General features: G+C 50.7%; 1 protein-coding gene across 7 annotated transcripts in view; it reads right to left on the bottom strand.

Moving 5' to 3' along the window:
* Positions 1-19,661, bottom strand: part of FoxP (forkhead box transcription factor P) — a 442,873-nt gene that overhangs the window by 30,128 nt on the left and 393,084 nt on the right. The gene's annotated exons all lie outside the window — the stretch shown is intronic.

Genomic DNA, 19,661 nt, shown 5'->3' with positions numbered 1-19,661 from the left:
GCTATTGAATGAAGACAGAAGGTAGACACGTTAGGCTTAGCGACGGGCTAGGCACAGTTGGGTATACGCAGACGGAATATGGAAAACCGGTTAGGCCTAACGTAGGAATCAAGCCCTAGGGAGGTCTTCTGTAAGAGTCCACCTAGTGGACGTGTCCATTTCGTCTGCTACTGAAATGTTGGTTGGCTGTGGCGGCTAAGCACTATAGGGTATACGCAGACGGAATAAGGAAAACCGGTCAGGCCTAACCTAGGAACCAAGCCCTAGGAAGGCATTGTGTAAGAGTCCACCTAGTGGACATGGCCATTTCGTCTGCTACTGAAGTGCTGGTTGACTGTGGCGGCTAAGCACAGTTAGGTATACGCAGACGGAGTGTGGAAAACCGGTTAGGCCAAACGTACGAATCGAGCCCTAGGGAGGTATTCTGTAAGAGTCCACCTAGTGGACGTGTAGATTTCGTCTGCTACTGAAGTGCTGGTTGGCTGTGGCGCCTGGTTGTTGCTGCGGACACGCAGCGCAGCCAAGCCAATCACAACGTCAACAGCAGAAGAAATCGACATGTCCATTAGGTGGACTCTTACGGAATACCTCCACTAGCTGAATAGAAGTGAACTAGAACAGAAGTCAGGCATCTTAGGTTTAGTGATGGGCTAAAGTCAGCAGTGTCTGCGAGCACAGACACCCAGAACGGGAAGGCAGCACGTTAGGCTAGACGTCGAACCAAGTGGCAGTCTTGAAAAATACAAAATGAGGGAAGGAACCCTAAACTTAGTTCGCTGGATGTCCCGCCTGCAATGTAAATAAGGTGAAAGTGAATATGCTTAATGTCAACCTAGGTCTAACACGGATAGTCTTGTAGAGCCGTACTACTGCGAATGTTGGCGTACTCCTATGTAATAGAGAATAGGAGGTCGGCTGCAAGAAAAGAGAACACATAACTGATTCATCGTGGATCCAACTAAAGATAATGCACACTTGAGAGTCTTAAACTAATGTAAAAGAGTACCTATCATGGTGATGGCTTTACAATATAGTTTGTAATGTGGCTCAGGTTCATGACCGTGCCTAGGGCGAAATGTGAAGAAGTAATATAAATATGGTGTAGCACACTGCATGCCTTTAATAAGTGATATAATTAAAAAAAAGAAATAAAGGCGGGGGAGGCAACAGTTTACTAGCTTGCGCTTAAAACACATCCATCGCCAAAGTCACTGTGTCGGCGAAGTTACATAAAAGAGCATTGACTGCAAGGATCTGCGAAATTCCCGAGCTAGTGGCAACAGAATTCGTGGCGTGCCGGTCTGTTGGATACATTACATTCAACCTCAACACGTTCGCATTAGAAGAGCAAAGCGGTCCAGATACATTTGCGCTGTGTCCTTTTGACACATGTGCACGTCGAACACAGTTGCAATGGCTACGGTACGGCACGGCGATCTTGAAACAGGATAACGACGCGAGTAAGCAAGCCGAGAGGGCGTCCGCAAAACCAAAATCGTTTCTCAAGCGCAACATCACGAAATGGAGCGTTTTACCGACGCCGTCAGGCCCTCTAAATGCATGGCCACAACTTCCGAACGACAGAAGCGATGAAAGCCTCGAGGATAAACTCAGCGACCAATGCGTGCTCGAGGTCGCCCACCGGTTATCGCTGCTCGCCAACCATCGGGTTCGGGAAGGGCCAACACGCGACATTACCGGCAAGAGACTTCTATCACGCTAACAGCGAGCGCTGCAAGCTGCCTGTCACCCCGAACGAGGCGCAAACAAACGGCGGAGCGAGGAAAAGGCACAGAACGCAAATGGAAACGCGGGAAGATAGAGGTACAAAAAGTTAAGATAGAGAAATGAGGTGACAGGGAAAACGGCGCCTGACTCCTTGCGAGTTCTTTTCGCGTCTCGATTGAGACAGATGAGGAACGGTTCCACGCCCTTCTTATTGGCGGCCACGAAGACGATACACGCGTCGGTGTCCGGCGCGACAACCCCGTAGTTGAAAGGCTGTTCTCCCTCCTCCAATTCATCACACTACCCCCGAATTATTCGCGCAATCACCCGTTCCTCAACCTGTTTCCTTCTTCTTGCTAACTTGACTCGTGAATGCCAGCGTGGCAGTTGGGGCCAGCGTAAAGATATAAACAGAATATCTCTCTTTGTCTCTTTCACGTGTTTTAATCTTGTGTCCATGGTAGTGCGATCCGCAAATATCAGTGAGCCTCGAGCATATGCTGCCCCGGCTGCAGACTACGGTTATCCGGTTCTGCGCGCGTAATCATGGAGCGGCCACGGCAAGCTGTCTTCACTACAATCAAACTCGTGTTGCAAAGAAGCCAACGTATTATCCGCAAGGGTATAAGGAGGCGTACCACGTGCCCTAGTGAGAACGGATGAATTTTTTTCTAAGCTGCAATGGAAGCCTTTTAATGTGCATCTGGCCACTAATACGTGGGCGGTACTGAAGATATCGCGGCCAGTACGGTGATAGAATGTAAGTAGCTGTGAACTTCGTACGTTAATATTTTCGTGCATTTAAATTAGGTGGAAAAGGCTGCGCAACGGTTGGAGCAATGCACCGGCTGCCACAGTAATCACTTAAACGATGCGCTGACTGCGATATCTCTGGCAAGTGTGTATTGCGGAAAAGCCAACTTGCCACTTCTCAAATAGGTTTATTTTTTTCTTTTTTTTTTGGGGGGGGGGGGGGCGACGAAACAATCCAATTTAATACATGAATAGCCTCAAGACACGAAGATAGTGGAACGTGGACCACATGCATTTCACTCGGAATACCTTCATACTTTCATAGTCAACCAGAGCGAACGGTACTTTTACGACGTTATCAAAGTACGCACACGGAAACATGCACGAACTCGAAACGGAGATGCGTACATTTCGAATGAACTGGAAGTAGACGGGCACGCTTCCTGGAGCAGTCGGCGTATATACGTAATTAGCATAATGCTCGACGTGGTGGTAGCACGACAAGGAAGAAGATGCGCTTCAAGAAACGCCGCTGCGAGAAGCCTAGAGAAAAAAGAAAAACGAGACAGGAAACGCACACGGAACTTCACAATGACATGCGTGCCCTTTCACTGCAGCTGTGCACGTATTTCTAGTAGTTATCGCAGCACACCAAGCCTTTGCCTCCTAAAAAAAGGAACAATGCAGGGAACGAAATCTGGAGGCGGAGACGGTTCGGTCTACAGCGGGCTCTCCACCGACTGTAGCCATCAGTCAACGTCCCTAGGGTCATTAAGAGGCCAGACCATGACAGGTAGACCGATGATGTTTTTTTTTTTTTTTTAAATCTTGCAGCTCTCGCTCGGCTCCGCTAAACTAGAGATAACTGGTGCGCGAGACGACGGAAACACCATTCACGGAAACTGCGCACAACGAATAAAACTAGGAAACGGCTTCACGTGACATTCGCAGCCGAAGTAAGACTCGCTAGACATGGTCTGACTTCGTGCGCGACACAATCACCAGGTCGTTTTGGTTTATATCAAGAAAGAAGGAAAGAAAGGAAGCAAGGAAGAAACGAGGCAGACTGGTACAAGGAAAGGGATGACATAGGATTCTCGAATTAGGCGTAATTACAGCAGCTATTACGGAAGCTTCAGAGCACCCACACGGGAGGGGCTTTCAGTTTACCGATTCCTTCGAGGTTTCTGATGCCTCCCGCTTTACTTGTCTTACTGGAGTCAAAGAAAACAAGCAGTCGAGTCCCGGCACGAGGGAAAAAAAAATGATAACGAGTTTTCCTATCGCTTTTCATTCAAGTTGGCCCCGAGAACAGAGGCAAGCTGTACCCCTCCCGATACCATAATGACGATTCGACGCGGCGGCGGCATCGATAGTCTCCTGGGAACAAGCGGGTCTTTAAGGCGCTCGCGGCTAAGTTGTGAAACGTTTACCGAATGTCCCATTTCACTTATCTAATAACAAAAATGAAAGGCACAAGTCACCAAAGTTGCCAAGACCGAGATACTACTGGCGAGTGGACGCCAACGACGTACTGTCTGGCGCCTATCTGACGCACTCGATTCGAGAATGAATGCGCGAGTTCTTTAAAACCCGTGACTTCTCGCCGCCTCACGTTGAAGTTTAATTATCCTTCAGCGTGTGGAGGGGGTGGGGAGGGGAAGGTGTGAAGTGACCCGGGCATTGAGGGCGACACTCCGAAGGTCCGTTTCGCCGTCGCTTATCTTCAAGAAGCACGCCCATGCTATTCTGCCTTTGCAACAGACAAGAAGGTAGGCTCGCGACAGCTGAAACCATTCGTTCTCGAAACATACGGCCTACACCTACACGGCTACCCCCCCTCCCCCTTTCTTTGTTCTATTCTTACACTTTTCTCGTTGCAGGCTCGCCGTTAATTGTCTCTTTTAGTTTCGCTTCGTATCGTCGTCCTCGAAAAACATTAGAGCCGAGTTGGCGGGTGAGGACGCTCGGCCAATCGACGTCAAGGTAGAGCGAAACGAATACAGCAGAACGAAAATTGAACACGAGAACAGGAAACGGATAAAAAGAAGAGGTGGGGGAGGGGGTCTTGTGCGACAGGAATCAAACTCGCCGGGTAGCTCATAAGGGCAGCAAACGGTATATACGGAGACTGGGCGGTAAGAGGGGGGGGGGGGGGGTGCGCAAGGAGTTGGGATCACTATCGCGGTGGCTCGATTAATCACGGGGCTGCCGTCCGCGCATTCCGTTTAATTTCCGCGACGCGCTCACGTGGATGGCTCGGCGCTGCGCGTTCCTTGCGCTGCGCCCACCCTAGAAAGGGCCACGCCTACTCTTTCGAACTACACTCCGCTGCCCCCCCCCCCCCCATCTTCCGTCTCCACCTCTACCCTCCATTCGGCCTGTTCCTCCTAAAACCGTACATCCTGAACCATAAGAAAAAGAAAATTTTCCCCGACCCTGCGGCTATTTGCGGCCAATCAGCTTCTCCCGGAGAGAGAATCGGAGGATACGCGTCGTCCAATCGGAATCGGACGATTGGCTCGACTCCAGCCGCCGCTGTCGCCTCGAACGGAAAAATAAAGCTCAAGTTACACGTCGCAGAACGCGCGATGACTCCCGCGATGTCGCGTCGTATCGCGTTGAAACAGCCGAACCGTACGTCACCAAGGATGATCGTCTCGACTCCTTCACGGGCGGTTTGGCAAGCTTCGCCGAGAGCTGTATGCGACACGAAGCAGTGGTCCCGCGGCTCTCGAAGAGAGCTACAGAGTGCCTAGAAGGCAGACGCGAGAAACAGTTCACCTGTCGCACTATAGGCTATATACTCACGCGGAAGTGCTACGAGGTTCGACAAAGAGGCAATACGCGCAAACAAAATTGTATCAAGATCTCTACTAGAGGTAGTTGTTAGGATAGAAGCTGCGTTCGAAAATCGCGCAAAATGAAGACGATTTCAGAAGCTATCTCACAGTTCACAACTAGACCCACCGCGCTGGCTCCATGGCATGGAGCTCTCTGCTGCTGAGCACGATGTCTTGAGTTCGACTCCCGCAGGCAGGCCCTCCGCTACGCCGTCTCTGATAAGCCCAGTGTTGTTTTCTCACGTTAAACAGCACGAATCACTCGCACGTCACAACTTCTGAACGCTGCCTACATAAGAGAAGCACGCTACAGAGAGAGAGAGAAGAGAGATAGTAGACAATGCGAATACAACAATACTGCAAACAAATAAACGTTCGCTTAAAGCAGGCCGAGAAACAAAACGATACAAAACTAGCAAGGAACGCACAGGAAATGCGCAAGAGTCGCTGACGCAGCCAGCATTTTCGGGATGCAACCCAAGCGCATCACGTACGTCGAAAGCGGACGTCCGCGACTCGACGGCTAAAAAAGAAAAAAAGAAAAGAAAAAGTGTCCACGCAGCGCATTGGTCATCGCAACGTGCTCCGAGACTCGGGCGAATTGCTCACGGCCACATGCGTGCAGCAACAACAACGCTGCAGCTCCTTTTGTTTGCTGCCCAGCCGTCGCCGCCTCCCCGCAGCAAACAAAGCCACGTACGTGGCGGACGTCCGACGGCGACGGGGTGCAAACAAAAACAGGAAATTCGAAGGAGGAGGAGGAGGAGCGCTATGAGCAATGAATGCACGTCCGTCCGCTAGTGCGTCCGGCGCGCCGCGTACTATCGCCGTTTCAGAGCGACAACGCGCATCGACGCGTTCCCGGGCGTAGGTCGCATCGGTGATCCACGCAGCCGCAACAGCCCGTGGCCACGAGCGACAGCAGATACGAAAATACCGTGTTTGCAGCTACAGTGCGGTTCACGTTTAACAGGTACACTCTAATTTACGGCTGCCGCTTTGCTGGTGCTTTATATGTAAGTGCCGGCTGAGCCTATACTGTACAGGTGTGAAGAAATTGTGCCAGCGCTTCCACCCACAAGGCGGTTGATGATTCACTTGCCAGAGTGAAAAAAAAAAAAAAACTTCGCACGCACTCTACATTCATATGTCCCCTGTAACATTGGACCACATTGTGCGTTACGCGAGAATTAGTGTTGGCGGACTTGTCCGGGCCCGAAGAAATCGAAATGAAATATATCGCAGAGAGACGCAGAGGAAAGCCACCCGAAAAGCGATAGCTGTACAGATGTCGTGGGAAAACTCTGCCCCCTTCAACCACTTTAGCTGTGCTTCGTCGCATAACGCATCAATTGTGCGTGAAAGCGCACTTGCACAATGTCACGTGAACTTCCAACAAGTTGACGCCTCCTTCTTAAGCTGAGATTTTGGTGTTCGAGCACGATTCTGGGTAAAAAAATGACCCGCTACATTCGTAGAATCATCCCGACTAGAGCGCGAGGCGCGTTTTCAAGTAAGAGAATAGACAAAAAAAAAGGAAATTAACAAAAGAAATATACCAGCAACGCGAATTATGTGCGCGCGAATACGGCATTAGGCTTCTCGAGTCTGCGGGGCAGAGAAAGGACAGCGAGAAGGACTTCGCTCCAGGCCCGGTCGCAACGCAGAAATAAAACACCACCCTCACCGAACTGGCACCCCGTTATACCAAACGCCAAGAACTAATAGACAGCACCCCACGCGGAGACAAAAAGGAAGGGAAACGCCGAGGGAGGCGGAGGGAAGCGAGAACGGATGTTTGCAGCGACGGCGCGCCGCGCGTACGACTACGACCCGTGTAAACAAGGTTGCCGCAGCCTCCGCTTACTTTTGTTCTGTTCCCCCGATTGCTTTCTTCTTTTTCTATCGCTAGATTCGCGCGTAGGCTGGGCTCGGCAGGCCACAGCGCACCGTGGCAGTAGGCAACCGGATAGCAGTGCTGGACAGATGAACGACGGGAAGGGAGCAGGAGGTATGGAGACAACAAAGCAGCAACATAAAAAAAAAAATCTAAGCATAATAGGAACGGGGGGGGGGGGGGGGGTAGGAGAGCGAAGTTCGGCGTTATACGCTGTAAGGATGCGGTGCATCTCGCTGAGGCTGCAATGTGCACGCCCCGATGCACTCACTGCCCGTCAAGCCTTGTGGCCATCCGACCCCCTTCGCTGCCTTCAGCCAGAAGCAGGGCTTCGTACAGTAGCCGCAGCAAAATAGGCGCACGCGCGCGTCTTCTTTCCCGGAGACCCCCCCCCCCCCCCCCCCTCACGGCGGCCGGTTCCGAAGACAAACAAAGCCCGGAGCAAAAACGCCCGAAAGGGTAATCACGTACGCGGGACGACGGTCGGCAGGCGTGTTGTGCTCCGGCGCGCACCTCCGTCCATCTACCCCCTCTTCTTCCGTCGTCTGAGGAAACAGCCAGCTCTTTCTCTCGCACTGTAGGTACACGATGGAGACAGACATCAAAGAGAGAGAAAAGAAAGAAGAGGAACAGCCGCCGCTAGCTGCCTGCCGAGATGCAAAAACAATGTGCCCCGCGCGAGACAACAAAGGCTTCCCGCCCCCCTCCCCCCCTCACTCCCCCACCAACTCCCTCGGCTTGGACAGACAAGCGAGCGAGCGTTCTTGGAAGCATCCGCTCTTGCCTTGCAGGCAGCGGCAGCATCCTGCGCTGGACGCTGTCCTCACCCTCTCACGGGGAAGACGGAGGAGAGCGCGGATGGGCATCGGAGAAGGTGCTCGGAAGGGGGCTGGGGTAGGCGGCGGTAAGCAATGGGAGAAACAGCGCTGGTCCTGCGAGAGGGCCCCCGAGGAAAAAGCAGAGATCCGAGCGGCGTGGTGGGTCATCCGAAACCGTCGGACTCTGGATGCTCTGCCGCCGTGTGGGCGAATCCACCCACCCGTGGGGACCCTTCGAGTCCTTGCGCGCCGGCGGCTGGCCAAAGCTAAACAACCACGGCGGCGGGCAGGCAGGCAAGGCGGGCACGGTCCCGAAAACAAACAATTTCCCGTCCCAAGAAACAACAACAGTCGCCATGGCAACGCGAAGAAGGAGGAACACCGAGACGACGGGAGGCCCTGCAGGGTTTCGGGTGCGCGGGCTTTGCGAGACAGAGTTCTGGGGACGGCGGCGGGCGCGTGTGTTTGTGCGCTGCAAGGAAGAGCGGGCGACCGGCAGGGGGATGCGCTTAAGACCTGCCTGCCTGCCAGGCCGAGCGTCTTTCTCACATCAACGAACCAACAGCAGGAGCTCTGCCGAGGAGGCTGTAGGCAGCGGCGGGCCGTAGGGAAAGGAAGCAGAGCCGATAGACGGGTGCGTAAACAAGCGAAGCCTTCGTGGGCAGTGTAAACACGGCGCGCAGAGTCTGCTGGACAGGGACCCCGGGTCTGTGGGAGGAGGAGGGGGGGGGGGGTGCATGCGCGTGCGATCTAGCTGTGAGGAAGACAAGCGTCTCTCTCTGTGTTTGTGTATGTGGACGCGCGTGCGTGGAAGACGGGAAAACTGTCTCTCCTGCCTTGTCCGGCGCTGGGCCGCTCCCTTCGGAACGCGATGGACCGCGCGCCGCGGGAGGTCGGAGAAAACAAAAGCGAGAGCCACGGCGGTGCATCGCCACGTAGGTTTCTCCTCCCCCCCCCCCCCTCCCGGCGTCCCGCTCCTCCGATGCCCGAACGTTTGCGCAAGTTAGATGAGCCACCGCCGCTCGCTTCTCCCGTGCGTTCTCTTACTTTACTCGCGTACAGTGTATATATAAGGACTCGCGCCAGCATCAAGAATCGGTCTCGCCGTGGCCGGATCTCAATGCGGCAGCTCAGCTTCGCTATGTCCCGTTCATCCCCCGTCCCTCTGTCTCCCAGCCCCGTGTCCCGTTCTTAGAAGGACCCGAGGACTCTCCTGCAAGCGACGGCTTACTCTCGGCGATACGATGCTATAGCGTCACTTTCTCTTCGCCTATTTCTCTTTCCACTGCGGTGGCCGTCTGCGTGACGTTTTCTTTTTATTGCTTTTTTTTTCCTGTCCTGTCGAGATGTCCAGCACAGAGGGCGGGGGCACAGATCGTGCGGATTCCGTAAGCCGGCGGACCGATGCCGGCCGACGGTTCTCTCGTGTCAAGCGGCACGAGAGTCGTTCTTCTCTTCGGGAGTCGTTCTTCCCTTCGGGCTTTCTCTAGCTCCCCGTATTCGTTTGCGCCATCTGCTCGGTGCATCGATGAGTCCGCTTACAGGCAGCTTGGCCAAGACTCTCAGAACCGCGACCAGGTGCGGAGACCGACAAGCATGCCCCTACCTAGCAGGAAAAGAAAAGCAAGGAAGAAGGAACACTTCTCGGGCGCTTGGTAAACGAGCTGGCAATCTCGGCTAAACAAGCCGCCTCCCTAGCGACGACCGAGCTCCAACCAGAGCGGCGAAGTGGCACTAGATCTCATGCAGGCTCAGTGACCGGCGCCGTATATAGCACGCGAAGTGCTTCCCTTAGGATCCGCTAATGACTGATCTCGAGCCCGCCGCCAGGAGCCGCTGCGATACCTCATACATAGGTCATAAGCGAGCGCTGACGAGTACGCCCGGTACACTTAGAGTACCCCTAGCCGCGGCGTACGGTATACCTTCGTCTGTTTGCGTGGGAGGTCACCGTTGGCGCGGGGAAAAAAACAAAGCAAAAGCAACGAGTTGCTCGGACGACGAGCAATGTCTCGGTCGCAGCGCTCTCGAGACGGAGCGGGTTTTTCCCCGTGCCGCACCCCCACAGGGGCTCGGTCGTGTGTGTGAGCCGAAGCGTTTCCGCAATACCGTCGAAACCGACAGGCAAATGCTGTTTGCCCGAGGAGATCGCTTCGGTCAGGCGAATCGCGCTGTTCGCGCAATGCGGGCCCGAGAGGCTCCTGCCGGATACCGCGCGGGCTAATAATATCGGCTTGACAAGAAAAGCATCCTCTTATTGCCGAGGCAGGTGTGCAAGCGTGCGACAGCGGGACTCGAGTTCCGGAATACAGTAGGGAGCCTACTAGGCATCTTGTTAGCCCGTGCAGGGTGGAGCCCACATATGGAAGGGGACACCTCGTCGGTATTCAATCAATGATTACTGGTTACTGCAACGATTACCTTAGACCTCACTCGCCAAGACTCGCGAAGTAGTTCTGCTTCCGCAGGATAAATCACCTCCTATACTTTCTTAGTTTCGCTTCAAAAGCAGCAATTCATTGCGCTCAAAAACGGACATCAGCTGTTCCTTTCTTTTTTCCCGTTTCCGCAGTGATTCCCCCATCACTAAGTACATTTAACTGCAAATGCAGTATAGAATAGTGACAACATACGGCAGTAACGGCAGAGTTGTGATACCGGTCTTGCTATTTACTCGGTCGCTTGAAAACCCGGACAACCACAAAAAAAAAAAAAAAGAATTACACTGTGTGATGGGAGTCGACTCGACTTCAGCGACTCAGGATATGAGAACGAATGAGTGCTAGTTTCATCTAGTCAGATATCTGTATCATAAGCTACACACGCCAGAGCTGGGACTGTGCGCGTGGAAAATAAACGAGTATGAATTAAAAAAAGAAAAAAACACTAGACAACAGACACTCACTCTCAGAAGCGCAAATAAAGACGGGCATCTTGTTTCTCTATAGTTTTGTCCACTATGGAGATGACGACGAGCGTCGTGAAAAATAATTATCGCCCGGCTTACTCACAGGCGCTAAATCTCCGAGCCAAATCTTGTCTTGGCTAAGGAGAACGAATTAAAAGTACGTACGCGCGAAAGCCTTCACGACAGCAACAATGCGTCAAAGATTTAGAAAACAAGAACGAACGTTCAACAAAAATGGTGGCGGGGATCTTTCTCACACCCAGCGCGAGGATGCAAATGCGCTCTGCACCGAAGTTTCAACAACAAGAGAATATATATATTAGCACAGGACGATGTCCCTCACGCGGCGAGCTGGATAATGCGAAGCAGGCTCGCTGGAAGAACAGAACAAACGCTGATACGCGCCGTCGACGAGCTAAGACTGAACGGGCAGGAGGACTCCGGGTCCCATAAGCTCTTCGGAGTCCTTTCAGCTCGGTGTGTTAAATATTGTTCCCGCTTCCTCGCGAGATGAGACGCCGAGTTTCTTCTCACTTCTTTTTTTTTTTCAGTGTAATCTCCGGACAGGACGACAGCTCGTTACGAGTCTTGCCCGCCTCGGCACCGAACGTCCACACAAGGCCCGTGCTTTTTTTTTTTTGTTTTTTTACGTTGTAATCTATTGCAACTTGGCGTGGGGGATGAAGACAGCGGCGAATAACGGTGGCGCTTAGACGGAACTGCATGGAGCAGGGCGTAGCGAAATTATAAGTGGGAATACCATTTTGTTATGGAGTCAACTCCTTAGACTGGTAGATGTTTTTTTTTTTATTATTAAAGCGCCCGCGCGCGCGCACGCGTACAAAGCGAAGCGTGAGTATAGAATACCAAGTCTGACAGGCTTACTTTGCACACCACAGGCCAGGATGCCTCAAACCGCGAATTCGTGTCGCGAGAAGAACAAACATTTAAAAGAGTTTGGCAGCACGCAAGACGAAAACGGAGATAACAAAAAAAAAAAAAAAACGCTGCATTACGAGCGATTTCTGAGCGTGTCGTCCGCTAAGTTGTTTCCCGAACTAATGCTCGATATTCTTTGTTTCTTTGTTTCACCGCTTTACTGCCAATCGCTCGAAATGGGCAGCGATGAAGACTCGTGTTCAGATTGAAGAAATTTTAATTTCACTGTAGCGACACTCAGGGGCACACTTCAATGAAGGATGCGTTGGCTACGGCGCCATCTTTCTTTCCGGCATGGTCCGTGGTACGAAAAAAATTTGCGGGTCGGTGTACGTTGGCGATGTATAGTCACGCTGGTGCAGTGCGGCGTGGTGCGTCTTAATTTACAAAAAAAAAAAGAAGATCGTCTACGAAAGCCGACCAGATTATACTCCGGCATTTCGACGATCTTTCGCCGCGTTCCCGGCACCGAATGCCTGCAACGGAAGTGATAAATCATTTGATGCGCCATTAAGACGGAAGTATTTTTTTTATGCCACCTTGGGGATGTACACACATTGCCCATCCACGTAGCAACGGTTGCCACTTACGCATATAAGTCGGTACTCCTCGGAATAGGCAACACCGTGGGAGGCGATGAGTGGGGGTGGGGGGGGTGGGGGGTGGAGGAGCGAGGCGGTCGAGATAAGCGTCGCGCGCGCGGACAACAAGGAAATGCTCGGTCGGTTGCGGTCCCGTTGCATCCTACGGCTGGCAACACATCGCTTCGTCAACAAGAGCGCCGGCACCGGCTTGACAGATGCTCTAAGGGCGTCGTCGTGCTATTCATAGAGGCGAGCCGTGGCTCTGCGACTGTCGCGCCATTTAATATTTTTTTTTTCTCTTGAAATACGTACTCCCTGCAGTTAATGACACAAGCCGGAAAAAAATAGAGTCGAATATTAACAATAAAAAGATAATCTGTACAAGAAGTACACGTAGCCGACGAAAAATACACTTCGCAAGATCGGAAAGGTCGTCGACGCGTTCGACGCCCTCCTTTTGTTCTAGGTGGCTTACAGTCGATAATCTCTCTCTCTCTGTCTTGCTCACTCTCTCTCTCTCTCTCTCTCACCGTCTAAACAGAACCGTTACCTTCGTCGGGTACGACGATTCGCTAAACAAAGGGCCACAGGGGGGGGGCTCGGCGTCGCTGCGTCGAGTCAGCCAGCGAGATCGAAGAATTATAGCCGAATTAACCCGACGGGACCGCAGCAGAAAATCAATGCGCAGCGCGACGGGACGACCGGGCAATGCTTGGCACAATGGAGAAACAAGGCGCGAGGAGGATTACGTGGCCCGTAGCTGAGAGAGAGAAAGCGAAAAGAAAAGAAGGGTCAATCAATAGGTGTGATGATTACGGCTCTGTTACTGGCGAGCAACGTACAAAACGCAGTCTTCCTCCTATTTCCCGCGAACATTTTTTTTTTCTCTTTAGCTTTTGGTTACGTACTACTTTTTGAGAAGCGATAGATTCGGGACGTGGCATCGCCGCAGATAACGCAGCTTCTTTGGAGAGGCGGTCATAAAGAACGTCGATTACGAGCTGTGTGGTAAACGTGCCGCTAAAAACAAAAATTCGCCAACTCTTCGTGGAGAGTGATCCACAGGGAAGCAGGATGCCTTAAAAACAATAACAGGTGAGTGAAAATATCAGTAAATGAGCAAACTTAATAAACTGAACGAAAAGAAAACGGCTCCAGGAGCTCGCCTAAAAAAAAAAAGTATGTGCAAGGTGTAGTCGCCACATTGCCTGCACGTTCTCTATACAGCCCTGCCATTTCAACAAACGCCACGCGCAATAAACAATGAATAACGACATTTCGTTATAACGAACAACGAAAAAGAAGAAACGCAACGCCCCGAACAAGGCGCTACCTCTTCGATCCTTCTTTGCGAGCTCTCTTTGTATAGTATCTGGTATCTACCCATTATGATCCTATGCAGTTACCTCCACAAAAGAACGCTAACTCTCCCCCCTCCCCCAGACCTCCCTGCCCCTCCTCTTTGCAACGAAGAAACCGAGGCGCTTCACAACGATGTAGGCTTATAAATTAACAAGGAGAGCTGCCTAATTAATATCGACACGAGGACACAATGGCGCGGGTCAAATGTCGCCGCGCCAGTCCTGTTCCCCTTTTCAAGCGACGGCCTCTTCGCTTATCAGCCGACAATAGAGAACAATTTGAGGTGCTAGATATTAAGAGACGAGACGGACAAGGCCGCGGTGTTCATATATAGGAGAAATGAGAGCGTAAAAAGAGTTTGTCTCTATAGTGTCTCTTGCGGCGGTCTCTACGTGAAAAGGGCCGGCGCGCAGTCAAATAGAGATGGGCGAGAGGGGAGGAGGGGGAAGGTTGAAAATGACCAAATTAGCGCCTTGCGACAAGGTTATCGCCGACAGCAAAAGCAGGCGCCCCGGTATACGCATAAGACGAGGGGCGTTGTCTTATCCAAAAGGTGCGTGCGTGCGTGTGTGCGTGCCTTCGTCTCGTTAAAAAAAAGAGTAGCAGGATGGCGGCCCCTTATTGCGTACAAACTGCTGGTGGAGGACGCGCTTTGTTTCAGTGGAGAAGCACTTCACTTGCTGCGTTGTCGGTATCTTCCTATTCTTCTGGCGTCTTTTGAATTTCTGTCGTTACCTGCCTGGGGAGGCTAACAAAAAAAAAAAAAACGAAAAGATAAGGTCTTACTTATCGCCGCAGGAGGTCTGCCTTTGTTCACCGCACTGCATAATGCGCACGCTTCTCGTTGCGTGGACAGTTCCAGGGTGTAGGAGCTTTTATTTTTTTCCCTGCTCTGTATATAAGTACTGCTTCCTCATATTGATTGATTGATTGATTGATTGATTGATTGATTGATTGATTGATTGATTGATTGATTGATTGATTGATTGATTGATTGATTGATACTGGAAATTTTCGGCAACATTCGTCGTCGGCTTTCTCCGCAACGTTCACTTGTCATACGAACAGAAAGAAATGACCACGAGAAAATAGCGGAAGAAAATTAGGAAAAAGAGAAAGGACGACAGGTCGTCATTCGTTAACTACAAACTTGCATGAAGTTGCGATAGGGCTGTCCAACGACGAGTTCTCGAATAACCACGTTATTTAGGCGGAGCAAGACAGCTTGAATACGTAATAAATTTTGATGGAAGCTGAAATTTTTGCGACCGCAGCCTCGGTGGGCGGCTGCCGTCTGTACAATGAAAAGAAAAATGAAAAGAAAAAAGAAAGCTTTGCTCTAAAGAAATTTCAGACACTAATGCAACTGGGTGCCTTTTGAATCCTTAACCGTCTTCCCTGCTACACTGCTACATGCGTATCGAGAACGACAGGTGCACAAGTTTGCGAAAACTGCCCAGTTCATCACAATGCAAGCACACCTTACTGCGTGTACAGGTATGTCGTGCCACATATCAAAGAAATACGGTGGCTGTCAGACCGAGTAGATCGACTTCAATTGCAGCTAAAACGTCGAGACTGTGGCGCACCGAGACTGACTTGCGCAGGAAGGTTACGCAGACGTTGAAGCGTGCTCGTTACACACGAGAAAGCCAGCAGACAATCCTCGCCGATGGATCAGTTTTCTATATCGACGCATTGACACAACGTCGAGCCGCTCAACCCACGACGTATAAGGCTGACTAAGACTTGATGTTCCCAAGGGCGCGCTTCCTGACCGATGGGCATCGTGGCGGCGAACTTATAATACCGGCAGTTCGGGCATCCGAACACGAAGTGACGTCGCAACGCGGCAGGAATTAGTTAACGAACAACGTACAGTCGGCCGCAGCTTATAGGAGACAATGTTGCCCCCTTGCCCCTCCCCCAGTACAGGGTAGCCAAACGGTAGCCAACCTCCCTGTCTTTCCTTTGCCTTTCCCTCTCTCTCTCTCTCTCTCTCTGCTCCTGGACTAGATTGCCTCCACGTCTCTTCCACTTCCTCTCTATCTTTTTTATTTCTATTTCTCTCCACGCTATCGCTACGACAACAGCCGTGTATGCAAACATGCAAGAACAAAAAACAACTCCCCCCTCCCCCCCCTTTTTCTTTAAACAGCTCCAAACAAGGACACAACGCTGTGTCTTCCGAGGCTGATGCTTTCGCGTGCATTCTTGGGGAGATATTTTTGTACCGGCGCTGCGGAAACAAAGCCAACTGTCTACGTCGCAATTATTTCGTATTTATTTTACAGTAATTACAATTCATGCGTTTGTGTACATGCGAATGTGTAAGTACGTAGACGTGGACCGCGCGTGGCGCACGCGCGAAGTAGCTCTGTCGGCGTGGCCTCCGAGATCCGCGCGCGCGCACGTGTGTATGTGCGTGTGCACGCGCACACGCAGACTCACACGCAAGTACGCACCTTTTAGATAAGACAATAAGATACTCCTGCGATACTTTTCGCTGACGTATCGAGCGTTCAAAGCGCCGCGGTTTTGGAACAGTCTCGAACTTTACGTTTCTGTAGCGACTCGCGTTCAGGTATGGGCGGGAACTTACATCTCCTCTTTAATAACAGCGTTTGTGACAGGAAGTTGGAAGAGTGTGTGAGTGTTTGCGTGTCTGTCGCTATAGGAGAGAGAAAAAGGCGAAGCGGGGACACAGGGAGCGAACGTCCAGCATCAAATGAAAAGTTACGTAAGCGTTGAGGCAAAATTAAAAAAAAAAATAACACCCAGAGCTACCTAGGGGATATACTATGAGAGATTGTGATGCAACTACGAGAAAGGAAAAAAAAAGTTTAAGGAAGATCTGCCGGATTAGCATATTGATTAGACGACAGCTCAGGGAGCTAGGGTGGGATCGCGCTTCTCTTTTATTTCTTCTGTGTAATTTTTTTATCTGTCACTTTTAATCTCCGTTTCACGCGAAAAGCGGAGAGCTAAAACACTGCTGCCACAGGAAAAAAAAATCCATTTTTTTAGCTCGAGATCAGGGAGCGTATATTAACGTTTTGTGTATGCTTACGTTTATGCGTTCCAGGCTTTGCAGGTGAGCGAGAAGACCGTAGATTACTTCCTTCATTTTCTTTTTCTTTCTGCCACGCACCACCCCAGCAGTTCCCGTCGTCCCCAACCTGTCTTCTACCGGCGTTTCCTTAATAAACAGCGACGCGCGAGCTAAGTTTTCCCGTCCTTTTGTTTTCTGCGAGTTTAATTGCTCGTCCCATGGTCTTCATCTGGTTTCTGTTCTTCGCTCTCGCCTTGTATTGTATTTTTTTTCCCTCGTTAATACGACGGGTGTTGGTGTGGGGGTGGGTGGGGTGTTTCCGGTCCGATAAAAAATAACGAAGAGCCGATATAAAGAGAGAACGTAAAACCCGCATCAAAATGCCTGCAAGTGTAGTGCGAACGCCTAGGCACGCGAACGCTAGTCCCTCGAAATCCACCGAGAGGGCGCGGCGTGCCCACTTTGCATAGGGAGCACGCAGGCTCGTCTCGTTACCCTAAGTTTGCATTTCATCCGGAAGGTGCAGCCTCTACCAATAAAAAAAAGATGCAGATGAAAGTAACAGAAAGATGAGAAACGTAACAGTGGGATACAAGCTAGCGTGTGCATTTGTGCGCTTATGAAACGCATGGCGGCATTTTCTTTTTTTTTTATTCCCCCTTTTTTTTTCTAGAGTAGGTCCCCACATTATTGCCGTTCGTGTGAGGATACACTGTTTCGAGTTTTGTGGTCCTTTTCGGTTGTTGCGATGCGATCGCCCCAAATGCTGTTATTTATCGGTCTCTTTAATAGCGACAAGAAAAAAAAGGATAAACGAATAAAGTAGCAAACTGCTGGTGAAACAGACGCCTCTGCTTTGTGAAAGCAGAAAAAAAAAGGGAGTGACTAGAAAAAGGAGCTTAGGAAAGTTTGCTAATCGACACGTAAATGTAGACGTTGTCAAACGCTGCCCATAGTAGCTTGATAAAGGGTTTTCTACCCGTAGCACCAGTATTTATATATCGTTTTTTAGGGCATATTATTCGCAGCGTTCAAGCCATACCTTTCGATGGACTAAGTTTTGAAGCACCTTTTTTTCAGTATGTAAAGAAGATGTAGACCTTTCCCATTTTATGTTTAAGCCTTTTCACACTTTGTAGATTTCGAAGACCATGCCTGAATTCTTTTTTGCTTTATTCCAGTTTCATATTTTTATCTTTGTTTCTTTCTTTCTATCTCTCTCTCTCTCTCTCTTTCTTTTTCTTCCCCCGAGGTGTGCAGTAAATAGGCGGCGCCCATCTCGTAAGTAGATTCGAGCGGACGCCCGTAATTAAAAATATGCAAATGCGCAGTAGCTCCCCCCACCGGGTGTGTCAGATCCGGTCTTGCACTTTTTCTTCTTTTTCTTTCTTTTTTTCCTCCTTATCATCTTGTTGCTTGCAACCGGCACATAACTTTTCGTGTCCTATGATTTCACTCCATCCAGTGCGGCTTCCAAGTCTTGGTAGCGTAGCAAAAATACTCTGCACAGAACTAGCAACGTCGCGTCGCAATTTCGGTATTATGGTTAAGGAAGAATTGGCATATTCAGTTTAGTGTGACAGTGCATTGCAGTAAATTTTTGGAGGTAGCACCTTATAACGGTATCTGGTTATGACGATAAGCTAACGTAGCGCAGGTTGCACCGCAAGCTGCCAGGCGAATAAAATATCAAGGACGTAACGACCCAGCATGGTTATAAAGTTTACCGTCGTCAGCTTTTCTGACTATTCTCGGTGCCCTTAGATGTACGATATGCTGTAATAGTGTAACGACCGATGCATGGAATTCCCGATCCCAAGTCTACATCAGCGACGCTAATGTGAAGCGCTCAGAATTTTCACCACCACCCGAGACTATGGAACGTGCAGCTACATTTAAGACTAAACAGGCATTCTTAACTCTCTCTCTTTTTTTTTTTGCTTCCGCCATATCGAATTGCGAATTAAGAGGCCGGAAATCCAACCTGCAACCTTCTGCTTGCCAGCAGGGGGTGCAATGGGTGCAAAGCCGTCGCGAAAGCGTTAGCGAGGCTGTGCTGGCTAAGCTAGTGCGGTTCAATTCTGACTCGCCCTGTGATATGCATTCCTTGCGTCTGCTGCTGCTCCCGCCAAAGGTCGAGCTTATCCACAGTGTTACGGTAGATTCGCAAGGAAGCAGGCATCGGATGGAAAATGGCTATCTCGTATCGCTTGGACCCCTATCTCCACATCTTCTTTTGTCTTTCATCTTTCTGGTGCGCTATCGAAGCACAGTGCGCCGTTCGAGCGTAAATGCGCTACACGTTCCTTTCGGCGCTAAAAAAACTTAAAACAACACATAAAAGAACAGCCTCACTGCAAAAAAAAAAAATGAAAGAGAAAGAAAGAAGGAGGAGGAACCAAACTGACACGTAAGAAAGCTGGCACGTCGCGCACGGAAAAACGCGAGTGGAAGGTTAAACAGGGCGCCGTCGGACAGGGGTGCGCCCCTTGACGGGTGCGCGGACGATATTGAGGTGAAGGAAGATCGCGAGGCCAGCGTTCCGCGAGAGGTGCCCTGCGCGAAGCCAAACAAACGCCATCGCCAACGTCAGCGACGACGACAACAGCAGGAGCAGGAGCAACACAGCCAACAGATCCAATGACAAGACAGTTTTCATATCTCCGGCGTGGGCCCGGGGAAACGCGTGTACTGGTTGCTGAAAGGAACGCGACTTTTAAATTCGTATAGCAAGCGACGCCCCGCTGGGACGACGAAAAAAAAAGAAAAACAGAAAA

This window comes from Dermacentor andersoni, chromosome 9, assembly GCF_023375885.2.
Source record: "Dermacentor andersoni chromosome 9, qqDerAnde1_hic_scaffold, whole genome shotgun sequence".
Lineage (NCBI taxonomy): Eukaryota > Metazoa > Arthropoda > Arachnida > Ixodida > Ixodidae > Dermacentor > Dermacentor andersoni.
The sequence above is the reverse complement of the archived record's forward strand: the minus strand, read 5'-3'. Positions and strand labels throughout refer to the sequence as shown.